Raw genomic sequence first — 13,768 nt, forward strand, 5'->3', positions numbered from 1 at the left:
TTTTCTTGTATTTCTGTATTGAATGTTTCAGTAACATTTAAATATTTAATAGTTTCTTTTCTTCGTGGTGTGGACTTATGATGTTCCATACTGAGTGGCACAGCGCTTGAGGAGTAACTTCCCAAAGCATCGAAAGTTGAGAGCCTACCTGGCTACTTGTTTCATGTAGTTTATTATTATTGTGGATTAAACACTCTCCTGAATAAATCGATATAAGCACAATTTACAGGGGATGAATGAATGCAGGAAGCAAGTTTAAAATGCACACAATTCTTGTACATGAAATTCCTAGCTACACGTATTAGGCATTTTTAGTCACTTTATGTACATTACAACAACAACATTTATTTCTATAGCTCATTATCATACAAATAATGTAGCTCAAAGTGCTTTACATGATGAAGAATAGAAAAATGAAAGACAAAGTAAGAATTAAAATAAGACAACACTAATTAACATAGAATAAGAGTAAGGTCTGATGGCCAGGGAGGACAGAAAAAAACAAAAAAAACTCCAGATGGCTTGAGAAAAAATAAAATCTGCAGGGGTTCAGAGGCCACGGGACCACCCAGACCCCTGTAGGCATTCTACATCACATCAATGACCTCAATCAGTCCTCATGGTATTCTGGGTTCTCATGGAAGGACCTGATGATGACGGTCACGTGGACTTCTGGCCTTTAATCCATCATTGAAGGGACATCACGGTGCTTTGATCAGGTTGTGGTGGCACAGATCAGCACCACAGAAAACCAGAAAAAGAACAGAAGAGAGAGTAGGGGTCAGTACGGATTGTGGAGCCACCATGAATAGTAATGATAATTAAGTGAATATACAGAGCATCAGGATTAAACTAAAATGAAGTTATGAAAAGGCCATGTTAAAGTAATGTGTTTTCAGCAGTGTTTTAAAGTGCTCCACTGTATCAGCCTGGTGAATTTCTATTGGCAGGCTATTCCAGATTTTAGGTGCGTAACAGCAGAAGGCCGTCTGCCTCACCACTTCTTTTAAGTTGAGCTCTTGGAATTCTAAGCAGACACTCGTTTGAAGATCTAAGGTTACGATCTGGAATTTAAGGTGTCAGACATCCCTAAATATAAGATGGAGCAGATTATTTAAGGCTTTGTAATCCATAAGCAGTATTTTAAAGTCAATTCTGAATGACACAGGTAACCAGGGTAGTGACATCAAAACTGGAGAGATGAGCTCGGGTTTTCTTTTCCTAGTTAGGATTCTAGCAGCTGCATTCTGCACGAGTTGCATTACAAATATTAAGAGACAAAATAAGAGGACACCACCTCACCTGAAGTTGTTTCTCTTTTTATTTTTAGACTAAAATACCTTACTTTAGTAAGACCATCTCCTAACTAGATACTGTTTCAATCATATTAGAGGAAAACATCAATTTAAAGGCTATTCTGTGATTAACTGCCAAGATATAATTGGAGTAACAGTCGGAATTGGGTTTGCTCAACAGTGTAGTGGCATTGTGTCCAGTGTATTAAAAAATAAAGTCAGGCACAGACAAACACAGTTTATGGGTAGGCAAGTTCTGATGACTTTAGGATCCCCTCTACTAGCAATCATTGATTGTATTTAAATAGTCTGAGTTCATGTTGTACATCGCTCCTTCAAAGCCTCTCCCTGGCCCTCTCTTTTGTATCCCTATCTATCTATCTATCTATCTATCTATCTATCTATCTATCTATCTATCTATCTATCTATCTATCTATCTATCTATCTATCTATCTATCTATCTAACCTGCTCTAAGTGTTTTATATAGACAGTGGAGAACCGCTTTAATCACCGTCAATATGCAGCATCCACTTGGGTGATGTGACGGCAGCCATTTTTGCTCCAATATGCTCACCACACAGTAGCTATTAGGTGGTGAAGGGGTGACAAAGATAACCAGCCAATAAGAGACGGGATGATTAGGGAGGCCAGAATGACCAGGCCATAGTGGGCAATTAAGCCAGAACATGGAGAAACGCTTTACTGTTTTCTCTTAGCCATCCAAGGATCTTTAATGACCGCAGAGAGGCAGGACCCCGGTTTTACGTCTCATCCAAATGATGGCACCAATTTTGACAGCACGGTGTCCCCGTCGCTGCACTGGGGTAGTGGGAATGCACAGGGAGACCACAGGGTAAGCACCCCCTGCTGATCTCAGCAACACTCACGTTGCCTTGGAGTGGATAAAGCAGATTTCCAAAGGCTCGGTTATTTCATTATCATGTTTCCCAAAATGTACACCAGCTGATTTGTTTTTCTCAGAATATCAGTCAGATTTTTCACTGAATAAATTCAATGGTCCCCTTAGAAGGAGCTATTTTAATAGCTAGAGTGTATTCAGCTGACTCGGTCTGCATGTTCTACCTGTGTTTGCAAAGCTTTTTCCCGGGGTGCTTGGCCATTCCTCCTCCATTCCCAAATCATGCAGGTTGGCCTGCTTGACAATTCCAAAATGGCCTCAGTGGGAGTGTATGTGGGTGATGTTTGCCCTCAACAAGGGCTGGTGCCCACCTTGTGCCTGATGCTGGTAGATCAGCTTTGAGCATGGGAAAGGTGCTACACAAATCAATAATTCTTTACACTTATATAGCACTTGTTGTCACTCCTCAAAGGGCTCCACACAGGGACGACCCGGGAAGCAGACCCTTGATCTCTTTAATTATTATTAGTGTTATGTTCTTCTTGTCCTCCCATATCTTCAAAGACATGCAGGTTAGGCTGACTGGGAGTGTTTGTGCAGGTGTGTGCACAAGTGGGTCCTGCAATAGTTTGGCACCCAATGTTGGTACCTATGGAACCTGAATGTGATTCCCCGGGGGTTGCGAATGTTATTTTATTATTTTGTCCTCAAATTGTAAAAGAGCTGAGATTTTTTGTTAGAGTGTCAAATTTTCTTCACTGATGCCGTTTCATTTTTATTTCCACAGCGTATTACATTTACTGAATTAAGTAGTCTTCATATTCTGTGTGGGTTTTTATTCGGGCACTCTCATTTACTTCCATTTCCAGTTGTAGGTGAACGAGGTGAATGTTTGTTTCCGAGTACACGGCATGACTGGCACCCCACCTACCTAGGAAAAAGAGGCTACAATTTGCACGAGCTCACCAAAATTGGACAGTTGAAGACTGGAAAAATGTTGCCTGGTCTGATGAGTCTCGATTTCTGTTGAGACATTCAAATGGTAGTGTCAGAATTTGGTGTAAACAGAATGAGAACATGGATCCATCATGCCTTGTTACCACTGTGCAGGCTGGTGGTGGTGGTGTAATGGTGTGGGGGATGTTTTCTTGGCACACTTTAGGCCCCTTAGTGCCAATTGGGCATTGTTTAAATGCCACGGGCTACCTGAGAATTGTTTCTGACCATGTCCATCCCTTCATGACCACCATGTACCCATCCTCTGATGGCTACTTCCAGCAGGATAATGCACCATGTCACAAAGCTTGAATCATTTTCAAATTGGTTTCTTGAACATGACAATGAGTTCACTGTACTAAAATGGCCCCCACAGTCACCAGATCTCAACCCAATAGAGCATCTTTGGGATGTGGTGGAACGGGAGCTTCGTGCCCTGGATGTGCATCCCACAAATCTCCATCACCTGCAAGATGCTAGCCTATCAATATGGGCCGACATTTCTAAAGAATGCTTTCAGCACCTTGTTGAATCAATGCCACGTAGAATTAAGGCAGTTCTGAAGGCGAAAGGGGGTCAAACACCGTATTAGTATGGTGTTCCTAATAATACTTTAAGTGAGTGTATCTATCTATCTATCTATCTTTGCTTTTTTGTTTGTCTATGCACAACTTTCTGTTTGAAGCTACAGACTTGAACTTTGGTTCACAGGTACATCTCACCATATGTCAGTTTTGTGACATTCACTCACCGAGCAAATTACTAGGAAAACCCGTACTCCTGCTCATCCATGCATTTCTCTAATCAGTCAGTGCAATGCATAAAATCAAGTAGAAGAAGGTCATCTTCTACAACTCTCTGATGGCCAGTGCAGTTTTCTATGCTGTGTCATGCTGGGCTGGTAACATCACTTCAAGAGGGGCCCACCGAATCAATCAGCTAATTAAAAGGGCAGCCTCAGTTATGGGACACACTCTGGACCCCTGGAGATTGTAGCAAAAGAGAATTAAATGAAAACTGAGTGCCATTATGAACAATGCTGCACGTCCTCTCTCTGACACACTAACACTTTCACCCAACGAATCATTCAGCAGAAGTGTGTCAAGAAACGCAACTGGAGCTCCTTTATACCAACAGCAATACGCCTTTAGAATGCCTCACTAGGACTGTGACAGCCAAGTCAGAAGTTTTCTTTCTTTTTAATTTTTTTTCAGACCATAGTGTGGATTTATTTATTTATTTATTTAAAGAGCTTCTATAAAAAGTCTGGGTATAATTAAAGTTCTGTCTATCAAGAGCTTCAATTAAAGTTCACATCCAACACTAGAATATGTCGACCGTGGCCCGCTTTTTGCTGAGTATTTGAGTATGTACGTACCTGCTGATTACTAGCGAATTGCATCCCTAACAGGCACTGCTCACAATGGTGAGTAAACCCAAGAACATCCAATGAGCCATTTTATATAGCGCTTTTCTCAATACTCAAAGCACTCAGCAATTAAGGGCCTTGCTCAAGGGCCCAACAGAGCAGAGTCCCTATTGGCATTTACGGGATTCGAACCGGCAACCTTCCGATTGCCAGTGCAGATCCCTAGCCTCAGAGCCACCACTCCACCTGTCCAGTTCTGTGGACGAAACTCCTTGTAATCAAGAATGAAAGTCGGAGGTTCGAAGACGATCAGATACCGTCGTAGTTCCGACCATAAACGATGCCAACTGGCGATCCGGCCGCGTTATTCCCATGACCCGCCGGGCAGCCAACCGGGAAACCAAAGTCTTTGGGTTCTGGGGGGAGTATGGTTGAAACTTAAAGGAATTGACGGAAGGGCACCACCAGGTGAGGAGCCTTTCGCTTCATTTGACTCAACACAGGAAACCTCACCCGGCCCGAACACGGACAGGATTGACAGATTGATAGCTCTTTCTCAATTCTGTGGGTGGTGGTGCATGGCCGTTCTTAGTTGGTGGAGCGATTTGTCTGGTTAATTACGATAACGAACGAGACTCCCTCCTGCTAAATAGTTACGCGACCCCCGAGCGGTCGGCGTCCAACTTCTTAGAGGGACAAGTGAATTTCAGCCACGTGAGATTGAGCAATAACAGGTCTGTGATGCCCTTAGATGTCCGGGGCTGCACGCGCGCTACACTGTTGATGAGAACTGTCAGACGAGAATGGCCAGGTTGGCTTGAGCTGACAATAAGGCAACAGTAACTTGGATAACCACTCTGTATAACTACGGTGACCAGAAAAACATATCAGAATGGACAACACTTCGAGCCTTGAGGCAGATGGGTTATAACAGCAGAAGACCATGTCACGTTCCACTCCCATCGGCCAAGCTGTGGGCACAGGCTCACCAAAACTGAATAGCTGAAGACTGGTCTGGTTTTTGGTGAGACACACAGATGGTAAGGTCAGAATCTGGTGCCAACAGCATGGATCGGTGTACCCAACCTGTCCTATATCAATAGTCAGAGCTGGTGGTAATGATGGGGAGAATGTTTTCTTGGCAAACTTTGAGCTGTTAATATCAATAAATTTTCTGTTAAAAGCCGCAGCCAATGTGAGTATTGCCATGTGCAGTCCTTCATGCGCACAATCTATCTATCATTCTGATGGCTACTTCTAGCATGACAATGCACCATTTCACTAAGCAAGAGTCATAACTGGTTTTATGAATGTGTCAACCAGTTCAGTGTTCTTCAGTGGCCTTCCCAGCCACTGTATCTGAATCCAGTAGAATACCTTTTGGATGTGATATAGTGGGAGCATGAATGTGGAGATGACAAATCTGCATGAAGTTGTGTGATGTAATCATGTCAACAACATACAGTACATGAGAATTTCACATGAATGTTTCCGGCATGTTGTGGAATCCACAGCACAAAGAACTGAGGCTGTTTTGAGAACAAAAGGAGGTTCTACGCAGTAGTAGTACTGTATAGTGGTCCTAAGAATTTGCTCAGTAAGTGTGCACGCAGTGGTCAGTTTAGTTGGTCCACCTAGCCAGTGCTGAGGAGGCCCTCATTTGCCTCCTGAGCTGCTTAAATTCTTTGAGGCCTGGATTCAGCAACAGGCTGGAAGTGTTCATTAGGGATTGTGATCCATGCCATGCTTCCAATATCATGGATATCCTGTAGATTTTTCCACCAAACATTTATGTTGCAAGCCCCCTGTTACATCTCATCCCAAAGACACCATTTTAGATCTATAGACTGTGCAGGACACTGACGTAAACTGAAGTCACTGTCATGTTTGTGGAACTGATCTGAAATGATGTATGCTTTGTGAAAGGAGGCCTTATCTATTTGAAACAGGTAGACTGTGGCCATAAAGGAATGCACATTGTCAGCAACCATGCCTGTGACCTTCAAATTATTATCAGTTGGTATTGAGGAGTCTAATGTGTGCCAAGAAAACACTGATCACTTCACTACCACCAGCCTGTACTGTTAATGTAAGACAGGATGAATCCATGGACTTATACTATTAGTTTCAAATTCTGCCATCTGCATGTCACGGAAGAAAACTCGATTCACCATGCTAGATGGAAAACGTCTAAATTTCAATCATCTGGCATGGGTGGGGTGGCACGGTGGCGCAGTGAGTAGCGCTGCTGCCTCGCAGTTAGGAGTTCGCTTCCTGGGTCCTCCCTGTGTGGAGTTTGCCTGTTCTCCCCGAGTCTGCGTGGGTTTCCTCCCACAGTCCAAAGACGTGCAGGTTAGGTGCATTGGCGATCCTAAATTGTCCCCAGTGTGTGCTGTGTGTGTGTGCGCGCCTTGCGGTGGGCTGGCACCCTGCCCGGAGTTTGTTTCCTGCCTTGCGCCCTGTGTTGGCTGGGATTGGCTCCAGCAGACCCCCATGACCCTGTAGTTAGGATGTAGCAGGTTGGATAATGGATGGATGGCATTGGCGATCACATGACGGTTAGGACTAAGAGAGGACCCTTAGCATGAAAGTCCCAAAAATGCCCATTGAGGGGGGGGAATGATGTCAAAACCTAGGTAGTTATACAAATGTGGAATCTTTATAAGGAAAAGATTTATTTTCATGAAAAGCTCTGTTTATTAGTGAAGCTCCAAAGAGCACAAAAGGCACAGCAGGGAATGCCTGAAAAGATAAGGCAATCAAAGGCAAGCAAAATTCCAGTAAATCATAAAATAATCCAAATACAATATGCACATGAGAACTCACCACCACGATCACATTCAATGAACTGCAAGGGACTGTGGATTGATCCCATCTTCATAGGGCTGAGGGTTGTCCCATGATGGTGATGAGCAGGTGGCCCCATCTCTTGGGAAACCACCACCAGAAAACCCAGAACATAACAGAATACACCCGGACAAACAGGAACTAAACAATACTGTTAATATAGAATATTAACAAAAAAAAAAGGAGAAAAAAGAGCACAAAACATCACGTAACAGCAATTGAACCCCAGCCGGGGGGAACTATGGCAGAAACATGACAGTACCTGACAGGAATGGAGCCCACTGGCATGTTTTATGACTCAAGTGCCATCTGTTTCAAGGCCCAATGTGTTGGTCATTCAGAGATGCCCTTCTGCACACCTGTTATGTTTAAGCTAGGGTTGTTGCCCTGACTTAAGTTTTCTTTTTATTTATATAAAAAATGGCATATTACTTTATTAATTCTATTTTTGGGCTCTTTGTATTTTTGTAAATATATGATTTTTCTGTTATTTTGTTCTCTGTATGTAGTGTTGTTTGTGTTCTGCCCTGCCTCCTGTTTGTGGGGCCTAAGGAGGGAGGGCCACCTGATTATGGGTTTCATCAACCAGAAGTACTTAAGCTGAAATTGTATGACATTTTAATAGATTTGGCGTAGCAGTGGTTATTGTGGTTTGTTTTTGATTTGCTGTGTTTTTGTTCATTATTGGATTCTCTAGCTTTTGACCACTGCATTTGCTTTCTGGTTGATGCTTATAAGGTTTGTTTGCCTTTAACTGAACCTTATTTCTGATCGTTTTTTTACCTTCCTTTAGTTTTATTTTTATGATCCTGTGGAATTTCCTTCATAAATCTTCAAAAATAAAGAAATTTGCCTTGTTGTAGTATTTTCCTTTCCTCCATCACTGCAAACATTCAGAGATTTTAATCATCTAAACGTCTCGGCTCCATTTTGGGCCTAGGTGCACGGGAAAGCCGGTCTTTTGAGTTTGAGGTCAGGCCAATCCAGTGGGCTCAGAGATGAAATAAGGACAAGCCTGACCTTTTGTGCGTTTTTGAGTTGCCAGCTCAACTTTTCATGTTTCATTTGGAAACACTTCCACTGTTGGACAGAGCTGTTATTTGAGGACTTGTGGATGGCTTTTCTGTTAACTTGAATGAGTCTGTTCTTGCCTTTCGTCATTCACTCACAGAACTGCCACTCACTTGATGTTTTTTGTTAATCACATAATTCTCTACAAATTCGAAACACTGTAAGTGCATGAAAGTCCCAGAATTGCTACGGGGCCTACGATGTCTAGCACCAACATTTGTACCAAGTCTCTGATGTGCTGGCAATTGGAATGTTTGGTCAAACTTCAGCTAAAGATGCTACTGAATTGCAGCCACATGACTGGCTGTTTGGAGGTTTACTCTATTTGCACTAATGGGGAAGCCCCAAGGTTCAATGCTAGATCTTCTCCTCTTCTGTCTATATGCCCCTTAATCCAGTCCAATGGTTTCTCATATGTTATGCCAATTATATGTAGCTGTACCTGTTGTTCATTCTAGAGGACCACATTGTATCAGAATCCCTGCATGTCTCATTGATATTGCAACCTGCATGAAGGAGCACCATCTCCAGCTCAACCTAAGACAAACCTTCTTGTTATCCCAGCTCATCCGCCTGTTTAGCTTGGCTTATTATCACTAATACCTGAAAAGTCAGTAGGTGGTGATGATGACCAGCTGTCCTTCGCCAACCATGGTGCAACTGTTGGATGTGCAGATTTGCTCGATACAACATCCGCAGGGTCAGACCCTATCTGACCGAGTATGCAGCACAATGTCTTGTCCAGGTTTTGGTCGAGTCATGCAACTCTCTACTGGCCGGAATCATCAGGTAGAGGGGTCCTTTTTCTCGGATTGGCTGGCCCAGCACGGACTCAGCTGAGAAATGGCCAATAGGCGGAGGCAGCTTGATGGCAGAGTTCTCCAGGACTTTGAACAAATCCAAATCGTTTTATGTGATATCATCTACTGTTGAATTCTGCTCTGTACTTGTAATATTTTTATTTACAATACTAGAGACTGGGAGCCCGATCGAATCGGGCTATAAATTCTACGTTTGTGAAATGCATACTTTCTCTGCAAAGAATTATTTGTTTTTTAAAGTCCTTGAAATGATTTTGTTATCACGGCACTGATTTGTGCTTAAAATAGACCTTTTCAGCCGATGTAATGAAGAGCTGCCTGTTTAAACGGGGCTGCGAGACGTGAACTCAGCTCTTCGGCGCACCTCATTTGATTCTTTTCAGCAAACAAATTTTCAAAACAAACCGTATTTTACGACTCTAATCAGAGTCGGAGTAATAATTATGTTGCCGTGGTCATTTTAGATCTGAGATCGGCTAAAATTTAAAAAATGACCGTTGTTAATACCCAGCCGTCATTACTCAGTTTGACAATAGATGTCAGAAGGACGGATGCCAAAACCAAACTGCCTGAAGATAGATTTCGACGTACCAAGCAAATGGCGATACGTTCTAAATTACTTACGGTTCTGGAGCTGACGAAGGGTTTAAGTCAGTCGACGATGTTAGTCCTGGAAAGCATGCCCCACCAAACCAACCGAACTTACTGTTATCTGCTCGAACCAACACCGACTTGCTATACTCGGCCGTCCAGCGACGTCACTGAAGCATTCAGACGTTCTTAGCCAATCATGCAATACTGCGTCCGCGTTTGCCACGTTATGTTCTAACAACAGAGGCAGAGTCCCATTGCATGGTTCTAACTTGTATTGAGTCGAGGTATTGACACAAACACCATACATACGGATAGTGTCAAATTATATATAAGGTGTGGTAGATAGGGGGCGCTCTCGCTCCCTTGAACCCCTGTCCACGACTCCAGACACCAGGTAAAAGTCCTCAAATTGACTTTATTCTTCAGCCACAGTGCACAAAACACCTTCTCCTCCACAATACTCATAAACAAACACAATAATCACTAATAAACCAATCCTCCAGCTCCCAGACGCGTTTCCACCCTTCCACCCAGCTCAGCTCGCCGTCTGGGAGCTCCCACAGTCCTTTTATATCTCCTGACCCGGAAGTGTTCTCCATCCCCAGTCCATGTGACTCTCAATCACTTCCGGGTCAGGTACAAGTTCTTTTCTTCACTCCGGAAGCACGTCATTCCTCTTGTCCACGTGTGCTTCCGGGGCGTAGGGAAAATATCCATTACTCCTCCCTACAGCGTCCCCTAGTGATCCCCATGGCATCCAGCAGGGCTGTGCATAAAAACTCCACTGTCCATGATGCCCTACTGGTCTTCTGGGGACCTCCATGCTGCAAAGAGGGCTCCACCTGGCGGCTTGGGGGTATTGGCCGGGATAAATGGCCAGGCCATCCTCCACAAAGGATTATATTGTATTGAGGATTACTTGTGTTCTGTTCTGTGTATTGTATTTCCCCCCTTTTTTATACACCTACCTGGAAAGGGGTCTCTCTTTGAACTGCCTTTCCCAAGGTTTGTTCCATTTTTTTTGGAGTTTATCCTTGTCTTCTTAGAGAGTCAAGCCTGGAGGGCTGTCAGAAGGCAAGGCCTGTTAAAGCCCACTGCAGCACTTCTTGTGTGATTTTAGGCAATATAAAAATACATTGTACTGCATGCTATTGTAAATTGTAACACCGACATGTGTAACCAAGCAGCTGCAGATGGTTCAAAATGCAATAACACATCTGGTGTTTAACCACCCGAGGCAGGCACATGCCATTCCTCAAGTCACTTCACTGGCTCACTGTATCAGCACTTGTTAAGTTCATATTCTTGATGCTTGTCTACAGAACAGTCAAAGGGTCAGCACCTCTATATATATGGAGACACTTATAAGAACCTTTGCTCCTTTTTGCCCAGTAAGGTCTGCTGATGAACAGGGTATAGTGATACCACCACTGTAGGTTCTCAAATTTCAATCCACACTCTTCATGAGTAGCTCCTAGATGGTGGACCACACTATCTGAACTCAATTCAAACTTCTGACTCTCTTCATGTATTTATGAAGTGTTTGAAGACTCTGTTGGTCTATCAATTTCTGTCTAACTGATGATGGCTTTGATAGGTTTTGGTAACTTAGGAATTATAACCAGCTTGCACTGAGCTTTTCACTTGTGATGGCCCATTTTGTCACCTTGTCCTAACACACTTGGCACTGAATGCAAGGCAAGAGCTTTCTCTGTATAAAATGCCAGTCTTTTACAAGATGCAGTTACATATCCACACTTGCTCATACACGGTCCATTTACACTTATCAGTCAACCTAGTAAGATCATGTTTGGGAAATGGGAGGAAACCAGAATCACTAAAGCAAAACCATCTAAAAGAACATCCAAACTCTTTACAGACAGCTACTGGGCTAGCAATAGAACCCATGTGTGTGGAGCTGTAAGGCAGTAGTGCTAATTGCTGGATCACAATGCTACCTGAAAGAAAACAAGCAGTGGAAACAACAGAAAATATTGAAGAATTTTTCTTTTGACCCCTTACAATATTCCAACTCCGGTATGCCTTCTGTGTTGAGTTTGAGCATGTTCTCGATGTTCAGGTTGGTTTTCTTCTGGAAACCCTATTTTTGCCCCACAGTCCAAAGACATGTACAGTGGGTACGGAAAGTATTCAGACCCCCTTCAATTTTTCACTCTTTGTTATATTGCAGCCATTTGCTAAAATCATTTAAATTATTTTTTTTCCTCATTAATGTACACGCAGCACCCCATATTGACAGACAAAAAAAAGAATTTTTGAAATTGTTGCAGATTTATTAAAAAAGAAAAACTGAAATATCGCATGGTCCTAAGTATTCAGACCCTTTGCTCAGTATTTAGTAGAAGCACCCTTTTGAGCTAATACAGCCATGAGTCTTCTTGGGAAAGATGCAACAAGTTTTTCACACCTGGATTTGGGTATCCTCTGCCATTCCTCCTTGCAGATCCTCTCCAGTTCTGTCAGGTTGGATGGTAAACGTTGGTGGGCAGCCATTTTTAGGTCTCTCCAGAGATGCTCAATTGGGTTTACGTCAGGGCTCTGGCTGGGCCATTCAAGAACAGTCTCAGAGTTGTTGTGAAGCCACTCCTTCGTTATTTTAGCTGTGTGCTTAGGGTCATTGTCTTGTTGGAAGGTAAACCTTCGGCCCAGTCTGAGGTCCTTAGCACTCTGGAGATGGTTTTTGTCCACATACCGCTTAGAATTAAGGCCAAAAAGTTCTATCTTGGTCTCATGGAGTTTGCTAAAAGACACCTGAAGGACTCTGAGATGGTGAGAAATAAGATTCTCTGGTCTGATGAGACCAAGATAGAACTTTTTGGCCTTAATTCTAAGAGGTATGTTTGGAGACAACCAGGCACTGCTCATCACTTGTTCAATACAGTCCCCACAGTGAAGCATGGCGGTGGCAGCATCAAGCTGTGGGGGTGTTTTTCAGCTGCAGGGACAGGACGACTGGTTGCAATTGAGGGAAAGATGAATGCGGCCAAGTACAGGGATATCCTGGACAAAAACCTTCTCCAGAGTGCTGAGGACCTCAGACTGGGCCGAAGGTTTACCTTCCAACAAGACAATGACCCTAAGCACACAGCTAAAATAACAAAGGAGTGGCTTCACAACAACTCTGTGACTGTTCTTGAATGGCCCAGCCAGAGCCCTGACTTAAAATTGACCATCTCTGGAGAGACCTAAAAATGGCTGTCCACCAACGTTTACCATCCAACCTGACAGAACTGGAGAGGATCTGCAAGGAGGAATGGCAGAGGATCCCCAAATCCAGGTGTGAAAAACTTGTTGCATCTTTCCCAAGAAGACTCATGGCTGTATTAGCTCAAAAGGGGGCTTCTACTAAATACTGAGCAAAAGGTCTGAATACTTAGGACCATGTGATATTTCAGTTTTTCTTTTTTAATAAATCTGCAACAATTTCAAAAATTCTTTTTTGTCTGTCAATATGGGGTGCTGTGTGTACATTAATGAGGAAAAAAATTAATTTAAATGATTTTAGCAAATGGCTGCAATATAACAAAGAGTGAAAAATTGAAGGGGGTCTGAATACTTTCCGTATCCACTGTATGTTGTCAGGTGTTCTGACTCTGTGACTAAGGTTAGGTTTTTGAGTAAGGATAGTTTTGCTGGGCTGGCATCCTGAACTGTCTTGGTCCCATATCTTATCCCTGTTGCTGCAAGGGTTGGCTCTGGAATCCTGTAAGCCAGGATAATACAAAATAATTCAGAAACAAGACGGATCAGTTTATTTTAAGTAAGGACACAAGGCACAATACAAAACCAATTAAAACTGCAGCAATTAATGGCAGGAAAATCTCTGGCTGACAGCCACCATGGAATGGGAAAAGTGGGTTCAGAAGGTGGATAGATTGTATGATTGGATGAGTG

The sequence above is a fragment of the Polypterus senegalus genome, chromosome 11, assembly GCF_016835505.1.
Source record: "Polypterus senegalus isolate Bchr_013 chromosome 11, ASM1683550v1, whole genome shotgun sequence".
NCBI lineage: Eukaryota > Metazoa > Chordata > Cladistia > Polypteriformes > Polypteridae > Polypterus > Polypterus senegalus.